The 12095-nt window shown below is 43.7% G+C and overlaps 1 protein-coding gene across 9 annotated transcripts in view; it reads left to right on the top strand.

Annotated features, from left to right (window-relative positions):
• Nucleotides 1-12095, top strand: part of LOC147750875 (natterin-3-like) — a 131009-nt gene that overhangs the window by 65005 nt on the left and 53909 nt on the right. The gene's annotated exons all lie outside the window — the stretch shown is intronic.

Below are 12095 nucleotides of genomic sequence, written 5' to 3'. Positions count from 1 at the left end.
TCGGCGGAGTGGGTTTCGCCTTTGGTGGTCGCGAAGAAGCCTAATGGCAAGCTTCGTCTATGCATTGACCTACGCGATCTAAATAAAAACATTCTAGTAGATCAATTTCCCTTGCCAAAGATTAGCGAGATGCTGTCCCTTACAAATGGTGCAAAATGGTTTTCTACAATTGACCTGAGCTCTGCTTACTACCAGGTGGCATTGCATCATAAAAGCAGAAGTCTTACAACATTCGTGACCCCGCTGGGGTGTTTTAGGTTCAGGAGAGTACCTTTTGGACTGGCCTCTGCTGCGGCCATGTTTCAGAGGTTGATGAGTGAACTCTTTAAAGGTGAAAAAAATCTATTGATTTTCCAAGATGACATCATGGTAACTGGCAAAAGCAGAGGTGAACATGATGCCAAGCTAAACAGAGTCCTTGGGTTGCTGGAACATCACGGGCTTACGGCGGATCTGCGTAAATGCAAATTTGCTGCTAATAAAGTCACCTATTTAGGGCATGAAATTGATGGAAATGGTATAAGACCAAAAGAAGAACTGCTAGCAGCAATTAATATAATATAATATAATTAATTAATAAGGAGGAGGTCAGAGCATTTTTAGGCTTATCTGAATTCTATGCTAAGTTAGTAAAGAACTTCTCCTCTAAAACCTTACATTTAAGGGAACTCATTAAGCAAAAAAATAAATAAATATTGAATCCAAAATATAGAATGTTTAAATATAGTTAACCAAAATATCGAACTTTATAAATGTTTTAAAAATAATAAAAAATGTATTTAAATATTAAAAACAATTAAATAAAATACACCTAAAATAATGTAAAAAAGCTTAAAATGTAAAAATAATAAATGTAATGTAAAAAAAAGTAGAGAATTTGTTGGATCGTGAGAGGGTAAAAGTTACTATTCCCACTCCAGTGAGTGCAACAGTAGGGAAAGCGTTGGATAGCGTAGGGGTAAAAATTACTATTCCCACTCCAAAGAGTGCAACAGTAGGTAAAGCGTTGGATAGCGGGGGTTAAAAATTACTATTCCCACTCCAGAGAGTGCAACAGTAGGGAAAGCGTTGGCTAGTGCATGGGTAAAAATTACTATTCCCACTCAAGAGACTGCAACAGTAGGAAAAGCGTTGGATAGCGTAGGGGTAAAAATTACTATTCCCACTCGAGTGAGTGCAACAGTAGGGAAAGCGTTGGATAGCGTAGGGGTAAAAATTACTATTCCCACTCCAGTGAGTGCAACAGTAGGGAAAAAGTTGGATAGCGTAGGGGTAAAAATTACTATTCCCACTCCAGAGAGTGCAACAGTATGGAAAGTAATGATTTAATATTCAAATAAAATTAAATTAATTATCAATACCAATAAAAATATTAAAAATAATTACCAATTGATTAAAATGAATTACCAATTAAAGAAATTAATTAACAAATAATACAAATTAATTACCAATTAATAATTAGTTATCAATTACTTATCAATACATATAACTAAAAATAAATATTAACTTTATTACAATTAAATTACTTCCCACCCTATTCCCCTATAAACTCACAGCCCACTATGGAATTTAATTACGCAAAAATTAAATTACATAACATTCATTACTTTAAAAAAATTACCCATACATTACAAAATTAATACATAATTGTAACACATATACTACCATACATAACACTAAAAAAAATTGGATATTATGGAAATCGATATTTTAAATTCAATATTATGGAAATCGATATTTCCTACCCCAAATTCGATATCCTGACTGACTATATTTTGGTAATTCGATATTATGTCCTATCTATATTTTGGAGTCAATATTCTGTCTATTCTATATTTTGGATTCTATATTTTGTCCTTGGGTTGCTGGAACATCACGGGCTTACGGCGGATCTGCGTAAATGCAAATTTGCTGCTAATAAAGTCACCTATTTAGGGCATGAAATTGATGGAAATGGTATAAGACCAAAAGAAGAACTGCTAGCAGCAATTAGGGATGCACCTTCACCCAAGAATAAGGAGGAGGTCAGAGCATTTTTAGGCTTATCTGAATTCTATGCTAAGTTAGTAAAGAACTTCTCCTCTAAAACCTTACATTTAAGGGAACTCATTAAGCAAAAAAATAAATAAATATTGAATCCAAAATATAGAATGTTTAAATATAGTTAACCAAAATATCGAACTTTTTAAATGTTTTAAAAATAATAAAAAATGTATTTAAATATTAAAAACAATTAAATAAAATACACCTAAAATAATGTAAAAAAGCTTAAAATGTAAAAATAATAAATGTAATGTAAAAAAAAGTAGAGAATTTGTTGGATCGTGAGAGGGTAAAAGTTACTATTCCCACTCCAGTGAGTGCAACAGTAGGGAAAGCGTTGGATAGCGTAGGGGTAAAAATTACTATTCCCACTCCAAAGAGTGCAACAGTAGGTAAAGCGTTGGATAGCGGGGGTTAAAAATTACTATTCCCACTCCAGAGAGTGCAACAGTAGGGAAAGCGTTGGATAGCGTAGGGGTAAAAATTACTATTCCCACTCCAGTGAGTGCAACAGTACCGAAAGCGTTGGATAGCGTAGGGGTAAAAATTACTATTCCCACTCCAGTCAGTGCAACAGTAGGAAAAACGTTGGATAGTGTGGGGGTAAAAATTACTATTCTCACTCCAAGGAGTGCAACAGTATGAAAAGCGTTGGATAGCGTAGGGGTAAAAATTACTATTCCCACTCGAGTGAGTGCAACAGTAGGGAAAGCGTTGGATAGCGTAGGGGCAAAAATTACTATTCTCACTCCAGAGAGTGCAACAGTAGGGAAAGCGTTGGCTAGTGCATGGGTAAAAATTACTATTCCCACTCAAGAGACTGCAACAGTAGGAAAAGCGTTGGATAGCGTAGGGGTAAAAATTACTATTCCCACTCGAGTGAGTGCAACAGTAGGGAAAGCGTTGGATAGCGTAGGGGTAAAAATTACTATTCCCACTCCAGTGAGTGCAACAGTAGGGAAAAAGTTGGATAGCGTAGGGGTAAAAATTACTATTCCCACTCCAGAGAGTGCAACAGTATGGAAAGTAATGATTTAATATTCAAATAAAATTAAATTAATTATCAATACCAATAAAAATATTAAAAATAATTACCAATTGATTAAAATGAATTACCAATTAAAGAAATTAATTAACAAATAATACAAATTAATTACCAATTAATAATTAGTTATCAATTACTTATCAATACATATAACTAAAAATAAATATTAACTTTATTACAATTAAATTACTTCCCACCCTATTCCCCTATAAACTCACAGCCCACTATGGAATTTAATTACGCAAAAATTAAATTACATAACATTCATTACTTTAAAAAAATTACCCATACATTACAAAATTAATACATAATTGTAACACATATACTACCATACATAACACTAAAAAAAATTGGATATTATGGAAATCGATATTTTAAATTCAATATTATGGAAATCGATATTTCCTACCCCAAATTCGATATCCTGACTGACTATATTTTGGTAATTCGATATTATGTCCTATCTATATTTTGGAGTCAATATTCTGTCTATTCTATATTTTGGATTCTATATTTTGGTTGTTTACCAGTCAAACTCGCTTCGTCAGAAACATGTGGCCAAAGACTCACACATGCTAGCATCAGTTGCTCTGAGGACATTCTTGGTCATCCTTGACTCTTACTTCTTCCTCAAAGGTCCTGTCCCACAGCCTCACCTACTTGGGTCCGCATCTCCTGGCATTTGCAACTCACAATACCTAGGCCGCGGGTTATAAAGCATTCCGGTCGGGACTACAGAACAGTATGGCATGTACGTGTGTTATATTATGTCACACGATATCCCTAGGTACCAGCAAACATGTACTAGAGATATTGGTACACCTATCTTGTTTACATCAAGACCTATTGTAGGTGGGTTCGTCCCTCTCGAGCCCCTAATTCATTATGAGGTTAGCAATTTTTTTTCTCACAATGTCATCTTTATAATATACCTGCGATAATTCTATTATGATCATGAGTAGTTATCTACATCTCATAATTTCGCCATATAGCTTGTTGTTTCCATCTTAAAGGACATTAATATCTAATTATAAGAATGGATAGAAGTGTTACTTCATTAAATATTATTGAAGAATCGATCCAGATGTTTCAATTCTTACTATTCTTTCATGAATCACATGTTTTAGTAATGAGTAGTCTGCTTTAATTAAGATATAAAGTTTCTGTCTTGAGCCCATGATGTACGGCTTGTCTAGTGGTCACTCCACCATGGCCAAATTGTATCTCTTGAATTCATGAATCTATTGCATTTACAGCAACCGGGTTTGGGGTTTTTCTCAATGCTGGTCTCTTATATTTATGGAAAAAGTCTTGCCTATTTCCATTTTACTCTGTTACCTACATTATAAGCTATGTTGGTATATGATTGCACTTTCAAAAAACTACCCTTCCATAATGGCCGTCAAAATTCACCTGAGTTTAAACTTCTAGGTGAAATACTCAAAGTATCATGTGATAATTCACATGACTTCCTCTCACGTCATAAGACGCTAATTTTTCAATGGTTCTTTCTGCACCTGTGACCAGACGCGCTGGTGTTACGTATGTAGCTTTTATCCATACATCATGGTGTTTCCATCAAAATATATGACGTTGTGATCATCTGGCTTGATCAGCTTGTTGTTGCAGCACCTTTGAGGTAATCTCTGTCAGTAGAATTTATGCACGAAGCTTACGGGGGCCGTTCTCTCTTTACTACTTAACCGCCTTGACAATTCCAATGCGCCTTCGCTTGCGTCTCAGACTGTTAGTTAAAAATAGCAGTTTACATTGAGGGCATATCCTCTTAGATCACCAATACATTAATAATATTACGTTTCTCTTCACTGTTTAACTGCCTGCATCAAGCTAAAAGGGGGGCTGGGGGGGGGGGCAGCTGACCGAAGGGAGGTCCCCCCGGGCGATTTGGGAGGGGCTGTGGGGGGGGGGGGTCTACAAGCAGGAACACCGGCCATTTTAGTTTTTGGGCTTTTTCTAGTAGGTAGCACAAATGGAGCCCAAGTATAAATGCTTTGGGCTCCTGCTCCCAGCCACCATTTTAGGTTTGGTGACCGGGTGGCTGGGAGCTTAGGCAGGATTTTTTTGATAATTTGCGTCAATAATTGTAGTTGTCCTTTAGATTAGTTAGCGTTTAGGAGCGTTACATGCATTTGACTTGCCTGTAATATGGAGGATATTCGAGTCCTGGAGGCGCTTCGGCTGTTGTCTGAGGCAGGCAGAATGGACTTGGTAATCGGCGGGGGGGGGGGCGGCGCGGCCTTCACACCAGGCCTATGCGGGCGTCGCTGCTGCGGTGGCAGCGTGTACTACACCAAAACGGCGGCGGGCGTCACCGGTAAGTGAAAGGGGCCGGTCCCGCACTAGGAAACCGGCCCTGTTATTTACGGGGCGCGGAGGAGGGGGGATGCTGCTGTAATGTCGCGTGGCTTGCGCGAAGTGAGGCAGAGGCTGAGGCCTCGTCGGTGCGCCCGTCGTCTGTACCGGAAGTTTGTGAGGAAGCCCGTCCCCGTGAGCAGGGAGAGGGGGCAGGAGCCTCTTCATTGATTAATAAAAGGCGCAGAGGCTGGCGGGGGTGCAGGAAGCGTTCTGCTTTGCTCTCGACCGCCCCGCGTGTGTCTGACCCGGTAGCGGTGTATGCGCGATGGAGCGCACAGAGTATTTCAGTTGACTGGGAGGGGGGGCGAAGTGAAGGGGGGGCGAAGTGAAGGGGAGGCGGGGGGCGAAGTGAAGGGGATGCGGGGGCGGAGTGAAGGGGAGGCGGGAGGGAAACAAGGCTTTCCTCGTCGGTCCATTTCATTTGAGGACCCCGAGGCTTTTTGTATAGAGGGTAATGCAGGCAGTCATGATAACAGGCCGGGCAGTATTGTACAGGATGTGTTTGCCCACACTTTGAATATAGGGGAATGTGTCCCTCATAATACTGTAGAAGTGAGCATTGATTTGGATGATGAGGGGAACTTGGGCAGCCCCTTATTATTTACTTCCCCAGCATCTGTAAAAGGGGATGCATTGTCAGTTGTGGGGAGCTCAAAAGTCGATGGTGAATGGGCGCAAGTGGCAGATGGGAGTGGGGGCAGGAGTGATTTTCATGTTTTTAGTGTGGGGCAGGTGGAGAGGATTGCGTCATTTAGAACAATACCTTCTGGGGTGTGGGCAGTGTCATCAGGGGTGAGTGCTGATGGTTTTGTTACCAGTTCATTTTTACAGGTGCAGAAGGATTTGGAGCCGGCAGGTGGTTTTCAGGCATGGGAAGGTTAAGATACCTTTGCCTTTTGGTCAGAAGAATTGCAGGGCCGTGGGTCGGTTGAACTGTCTTCTCGCCATATGCGCACGGGGAGTTTGAAGGATACCAGGGGTGTAGTAGAGAGGCATCAGGTAGAGAAAGGAGTTGCGAAAAGGACCAAGAGTGGGGGCCCAGCTTCGGCGGTGGTGCCGGCTATGTTAGATTGGAGTGAAGATGAGGAGGTAGGTGGTTATTCACCGGTGGTAGGATCAGGCAGGGCTGTGCTGTTGGGTCGGGTTAGAAGGCGGTCGGCAGGTTCACTGATGCCCAGATGGCAGATGTCTGACGCGGATTTGGCTTTTAGGGAACCCAGCACACCAGTCCAAATTTTTTCTTTTCAGGTTTCAGATTGGCACGGCGGACCGGACTCGGTAGGGCGTGGTACGGCCCAATTTCGCCGGGGTGAAGTGAGAGTAGAGCCTAGCGTGGCACTTTCCGTACCACTGAGGGAGTCCGCCGCGGTCAGCACACAAAGGTCCGGCGCGACCTCGCTGGCCCCAACGACTAGCAGGTCTAGGTGGTCTACCTTACCGACGGCTATGGAGCAACAGAATCAGCGCATGGGGGAGTACCGGCGGGTACAGTCGGCTCCCCCGCCAAGAGGATGTTCGGAGCCTATGATGGCTAGTTTTTGTAATGCAGGGTCAGGGAGGACCCGTGGTGTGGATTTAGAAAATGCTGGGCTTCAGGTGGTGAAGCCGGTGCTGCTTGATTGTGATGATTGTTTTGGAAGGTGAGTAACCCAATATACCCTTGCGGGCTCGGGCAAAGTTTAGTATAATATGAAGTGGCCAGCAAGGGATTTCATTTATATGAGCTTTCAGCACTATTAGTGCTGAAAGCTCATATAAATGAAATCCCTTGCTGGCCACTTCATATTATACTGATTGTGATGATGACAGCCCAGAGGAAGGGGAATTGCGAGATGTGGAAGGGGGGGTCCTCTCATTTGTAGCATAGTGTTTTTCAGGTTCCCAAATTGGCACAGCCGTCACAGGAGAGACGAGAGACGAGAGCGCAGCCCCTCAGTGAGGGCTCCTCGAGAAAAGGATGCATTGGAATTCTCACGGTCGGAGTCCGCTAGAGCAGCTTCTTTAGAGCCAGGTGAGAACAATGTTACACAGGCCAAACCTAAAATGTTGTCTGTGGGGACAGCAGTGGAGGGGATTGTGGGGTGGCGGAAGGGAGATTGCTTAAAGGAAAATATGTAAAGACACAGGTATAGGCACTGATGACAAAGTTGGGGCAGCGGGGGGCAAGGTGGAGAGTAGGACCAACACAGAGGGTGCTGGGGGTGTTATAGAGCCGCTTGATAGTAAATAATAAAAAATTAAGAAGCTGCCTTACATGGGGTAACTAAGCCTTTGGGCGCTCATTTAATGTTGACAACAAAAGAGCGCATTTGGAAGGGTGAGTATGTTGAGATATTGAAACTCCTTCACAGGGAGGTCAGGTCAAAAGAAGGTTTTAAGGAGAAAGAGTATGAATTGGCTAAGTGCCCTAAAGTGCCATTGACTATTGAGAACTGGACAGCAGCGTTTCTAATATATGCAAGCGTATATTGTGAGAAATTCCCGGAGCGCAGCGTGTCTATCTTTAAATATATGGATGTGATTCGGAAAGCCCAGCTTACGGGGGGAGGTTATGCATGGGCCCAATACGATGAGGAGTTTCGGGCTCAGATGGCATGGGATCCAGAAGCAAAATGGGGGGAGTTAGATACAGATTTATGGCAGCATACCATGGGGGCGGCTGCAAAACTATTTTTACAGCTAGTGGTTTGCCGTTGATTTATCGGCCCTTTCAGGGGAAGCCCACCCGGAGTGGGGTGGGAAGCGGATCGTCTACACAGGCTGGAACTGGAGCATGCTGGGACTTCAACAAAGGGCTATGCACTAGGGGGTATTGCAAGTACAGACACGAATGCTCCAACTGTGGTAAGCGCCATCCCCTTGTTAAATGTTGGGGACCAAAACCACCAGGTAGTCAGCAAGGGAATCAGTCAGGTGCAGGTACATATGGCACCACACAGCAGTTTCAAGGAGGGCTTGGAGGTAGAGGGGCAAAGGGCTCTGGAACAAAGGGCTCCTACGCCAGTTAGGCTGTCAAAGCTAGAACAGGCACTTCAGGGGTATGAGGATGTAGGAGCGAAACAGAAGCTTTAGGAAGGTTTTCAATATGGTTTTCATTTGGGATATCTGGGACCAAGGCAGTGAAGGTGGGCTGATAACTTGAAGTCAGTGTCTGAACATAGCGGGGTGGTGCGAGAAAAACTGAGCAAAGAAGTGCATGAAGGAAGGATGGCAGGCCCTTTTGATGACTGGCCGATCCAGAACTTGATAATATCACCTATTGGAGTGGTGCCCAAAAAAGAGCAAGGGCAATACAGGCTAATTCAGCACTTGTCGTGGCCTGAGGGGTCTTCGGTGAATGATTTCATTGATGAGGAGGCTGCCTCGGTTTCATATTCCTCAGTTGATGTGGCAATGTCACTTGTAGTGACCGCGGCGCAACTGCAGAGATGGCAAAATGTGATATTAAGTCTGCATTTCAGTTGCTTCCAGTCCATCCTGATGATTGGGATCTTCTGGGTATCCATTTTGAGGGTAAATAGTACGTGGACAAAGCATTACCGATGGGTTGCTCCATGTCATGTGCTCTATTTGAATGTTTCAGCACCTTTTTGCAGTGGCATTTCATGCACAACTCAGGTCATATGTTGGTAACACACTATTTGGATGATTTTTTCTTTGTTTGTTCCCCGGGCTCCGCTGAGTGCCAGATAGCTCTGGACACTTTCCATGAGCTCATGGAGGATATGGGTGTGCCTTAGGCTCCTGAAAAAACAATGGGACCTGCTACAGTTTTATCCTTTTTGGGTATTGAGATTGATTCAGTGGCAATGCGGGCTCGCTTGCCGGATGACAAAAAGCTGAAAATGCTAGAATTGCTGGCCACCATGCTGTCAAAACAAAAGGGGAAGGTGAAGGAGATTCAGGTCTTGCTGGGACATCTTAACTTTGCTTGCAGGGTGGTTAGGGCAGGAAGAACTTTTTGTAGGAGTTTGGGCAGAGCCTTGGCTGGTCAGCATTTGCCTCACCATTGTGTATGCTTGTCAGTGGGAGTGAAGGAGGATTTGCTGATGTGGTCCTTTTTTCTCAATTCATTTAATGGTGTGCCACTGGTCAGAGAGGAGGATGTGCAGTGGGATGTGCAAATGTTTTCGGATGCAGCGGGCAGTGACAGTTTTGGCCTATATTGGAGAGGCAGGTGGTGTGCAGAAAAGTGGCCACAGGAATCGAGGGATGGAGGGAGGAGCATCACATTTTTCGAGCTTTTTCCATTGTTAGTGGCATTGACCCTTTGGGGGGAGAAACTGGCACACAAGAAGATACTTTTTCGTGTGGACAACATGGCAGTGGTTGAGATCTTCAATAGGCAGTCAGCCAGAAATGAACAGATTTTGAAGTTAATGAGGGTTTTTCTGCTAGGCTGCCTGAAGCATGACATTATATTTCGTGCGTTGCACATTCCTGGTATGGACAATGACATAGCTGATGCTTTGTCTCGTTCGCAGTGGGGGAGATTCCGTGGGCTGGCCAAGGAGACGGACAGGACACCGACCCCAATGCCGGAACATCTGTGGTATGTAGGCAACGTAGGGTATTACAACTGGTGGTAGGTTCTTTGTCTGCGTCCACGCGAACAGCATATTCCCTGGCATGGAAGGAATTTTTGGCTTCTGGGGCTTGTAGACGTGAGGAAGCTTGGTGTCGTTCTGAAGATGTAATACAGTTCATTTTGGATCTTATAGAGAGAGGCCTTTCTCGGGTGACCATAGCAGGGAAGTTGGCAGGTATTTCTTTTATGGGGAAACTCTTTTGGGGTTATTCTCCTTCGTCGGGTGAGGTCGGGAAGAGAATGCTTGAAGGTTGGGCTAGAGAGCAGGGAGGTGTTCAGATGTCCCGCGCTCCCCTATCGTGGCAGAATTTGGCTCGTTTGTTGGAAGTTTTACCTTTAGTTTGCAGGGATGAATTTGAAGCTTGTTTGTTTGCTGTTTTGATGGCATTCATATTTTTTGGGGCTTTTCGAGTCTCGGAGCTCTTGGATTCCAAATCAAAAAAGTGAATTTCTTGGCAGAAGGTGTTTTTCACTGAGGAAGGTGTGCATGTTTGGCTTTCTAGTTCTAAAACAGATCAGAGGAAGAGGGGTAAAGGGGTTTGTTTGGAAGCGAGGATTCCTAAGGTTACTTGTCCATTGTGTTTGGCCCGCCGCTGGAAGACATTGTTAGGGGAGTCAGACTGCGAGCTCGTTTTTCGGCACATTAATGGGGTGCCAGTAACAGCATATCAACTGCGCATGGTGTTGCGTAAAGCTTTGTGGAAGATTGGGTTGGATGGGGAGCAATATGGAACGCACTCTTTTAGGATTGGAGCAGCGACTGAAGCACATAATAGGGGATGGTCTCAGGGCGAAATTATGCAGTTAGGGCGCTAGTCGTCAAATTGTTTTCAGCGGTATGTGAGGGGCAACGCGGGGGAGGCGCATGCGTCATCCTCTTTGCTTTGAGATTCATTGTATTTTTCTCTTTACAGGTTCTGTGGCTGGGCCCCAATACAAAGAATTGACGGTTTGGATAGTGGGGCATTCGTTCATCAAATGGGCCCAGGTTCAGGCGGCCCAGAGTTATTTTGGAAAAATGTTGGGTTTTAATGGCCAAATGTTCAATAGTGTGTGGAAGGGGAAAGGAGAACTCATTCCATGTTTGAATAATGCAATGGTGAGGGGGGTATGTCGGGATATTCCATTGATACACTTGGGAGAGAACGATCTTTGTGGGGTAAAAGGAGTGGTCTTGCTGCGGGCTATGAAGAAAGATTTATCTTTAATTAGAGAGAGTGTGGTCCGGTTGCCATGTGTTATGGACAGAGTTGGTTCCTTGAAGGATATGGAGAGGGGTGGTGAACCCTAGAGCCATTGATAGGGCCAGGAAGAAGGTGAATTTAGAGATTTCTAGGTTTTTTCGCCAATTGGGTTTTGGGAGAGTGACTCACAGAGATATCCGCTTTGAGTCAGTTGAGTTAATTCGTGATGATGGAGTTCATTTATCCAGGTTGGGAATGGATCTTTATTTGCTGGAGATCAGAGAGGTCTTGTCTAGATGTTTGAATGTTTCAAAGTAAGGATTTTAGAATTTGTCCTACTGGGGGGGCAGAAAGTGGGGTAGGGTCCCTCCCCCGACTTTCTGGGTGGCGGGGTCTATATGTTTTTGGGCAGTTTTGGCAGAGGTTTGTTGATTAATGGGTAAGTTGTGTTATCAACAGGAATAGGTTAGGTTGGTTGTTTTTAGTTAGGTTGCATGTTTTAGGGGATTGACAGATGTCACAGGGCAGGCATGGGAGTTGGTTAACGGAGGACTTGTATTTATAGGTTTTAATGGTTGATATGGGGATGTAATGTTTTTGTGATGTTTATAATGTTGTATTGTATGGGTGGGGCGGGGTCATGAAAATTTAGGGGAGGAGGCAGGGGGCGGGGTTAGGGATGTTACGTATTTAGTAGCTTAGTTTTGGAAGGCTTTTTGCCAAGGTTGATTTAATATGTGATGCGCACCTGTTCCAATAAAAGCAGCCTTGTCCACATATTCCTTGTCGTGGTCTGCTTCACCCCCCCTCACCCCTCCCTCCCAACATCCCCACTCGTGTTCTAGACCGTTTATTTCAG

This window comes from Lissotriton vulgaris, chromosome 1_1 (genome assembly GCF_964263255.1).
Source record: "Lissotriton vulgaris chromosome 1_1, aLisVul1.2, whole genome shotgun sequence".
In the NCBI taxonomy this organism is placed as follows: domain Eukaryota; kingdom Metazoa; phylum Chordata; class Amphibia; order Caudata; family Salamandridae; genus Lissotriton; species Lissotriton vulgaris.
The sequence above is the reverse complement of the archived record's forward strand: the minus strand, read 5'-3'. Positions and strand labels throughout refer to the sequence as shown.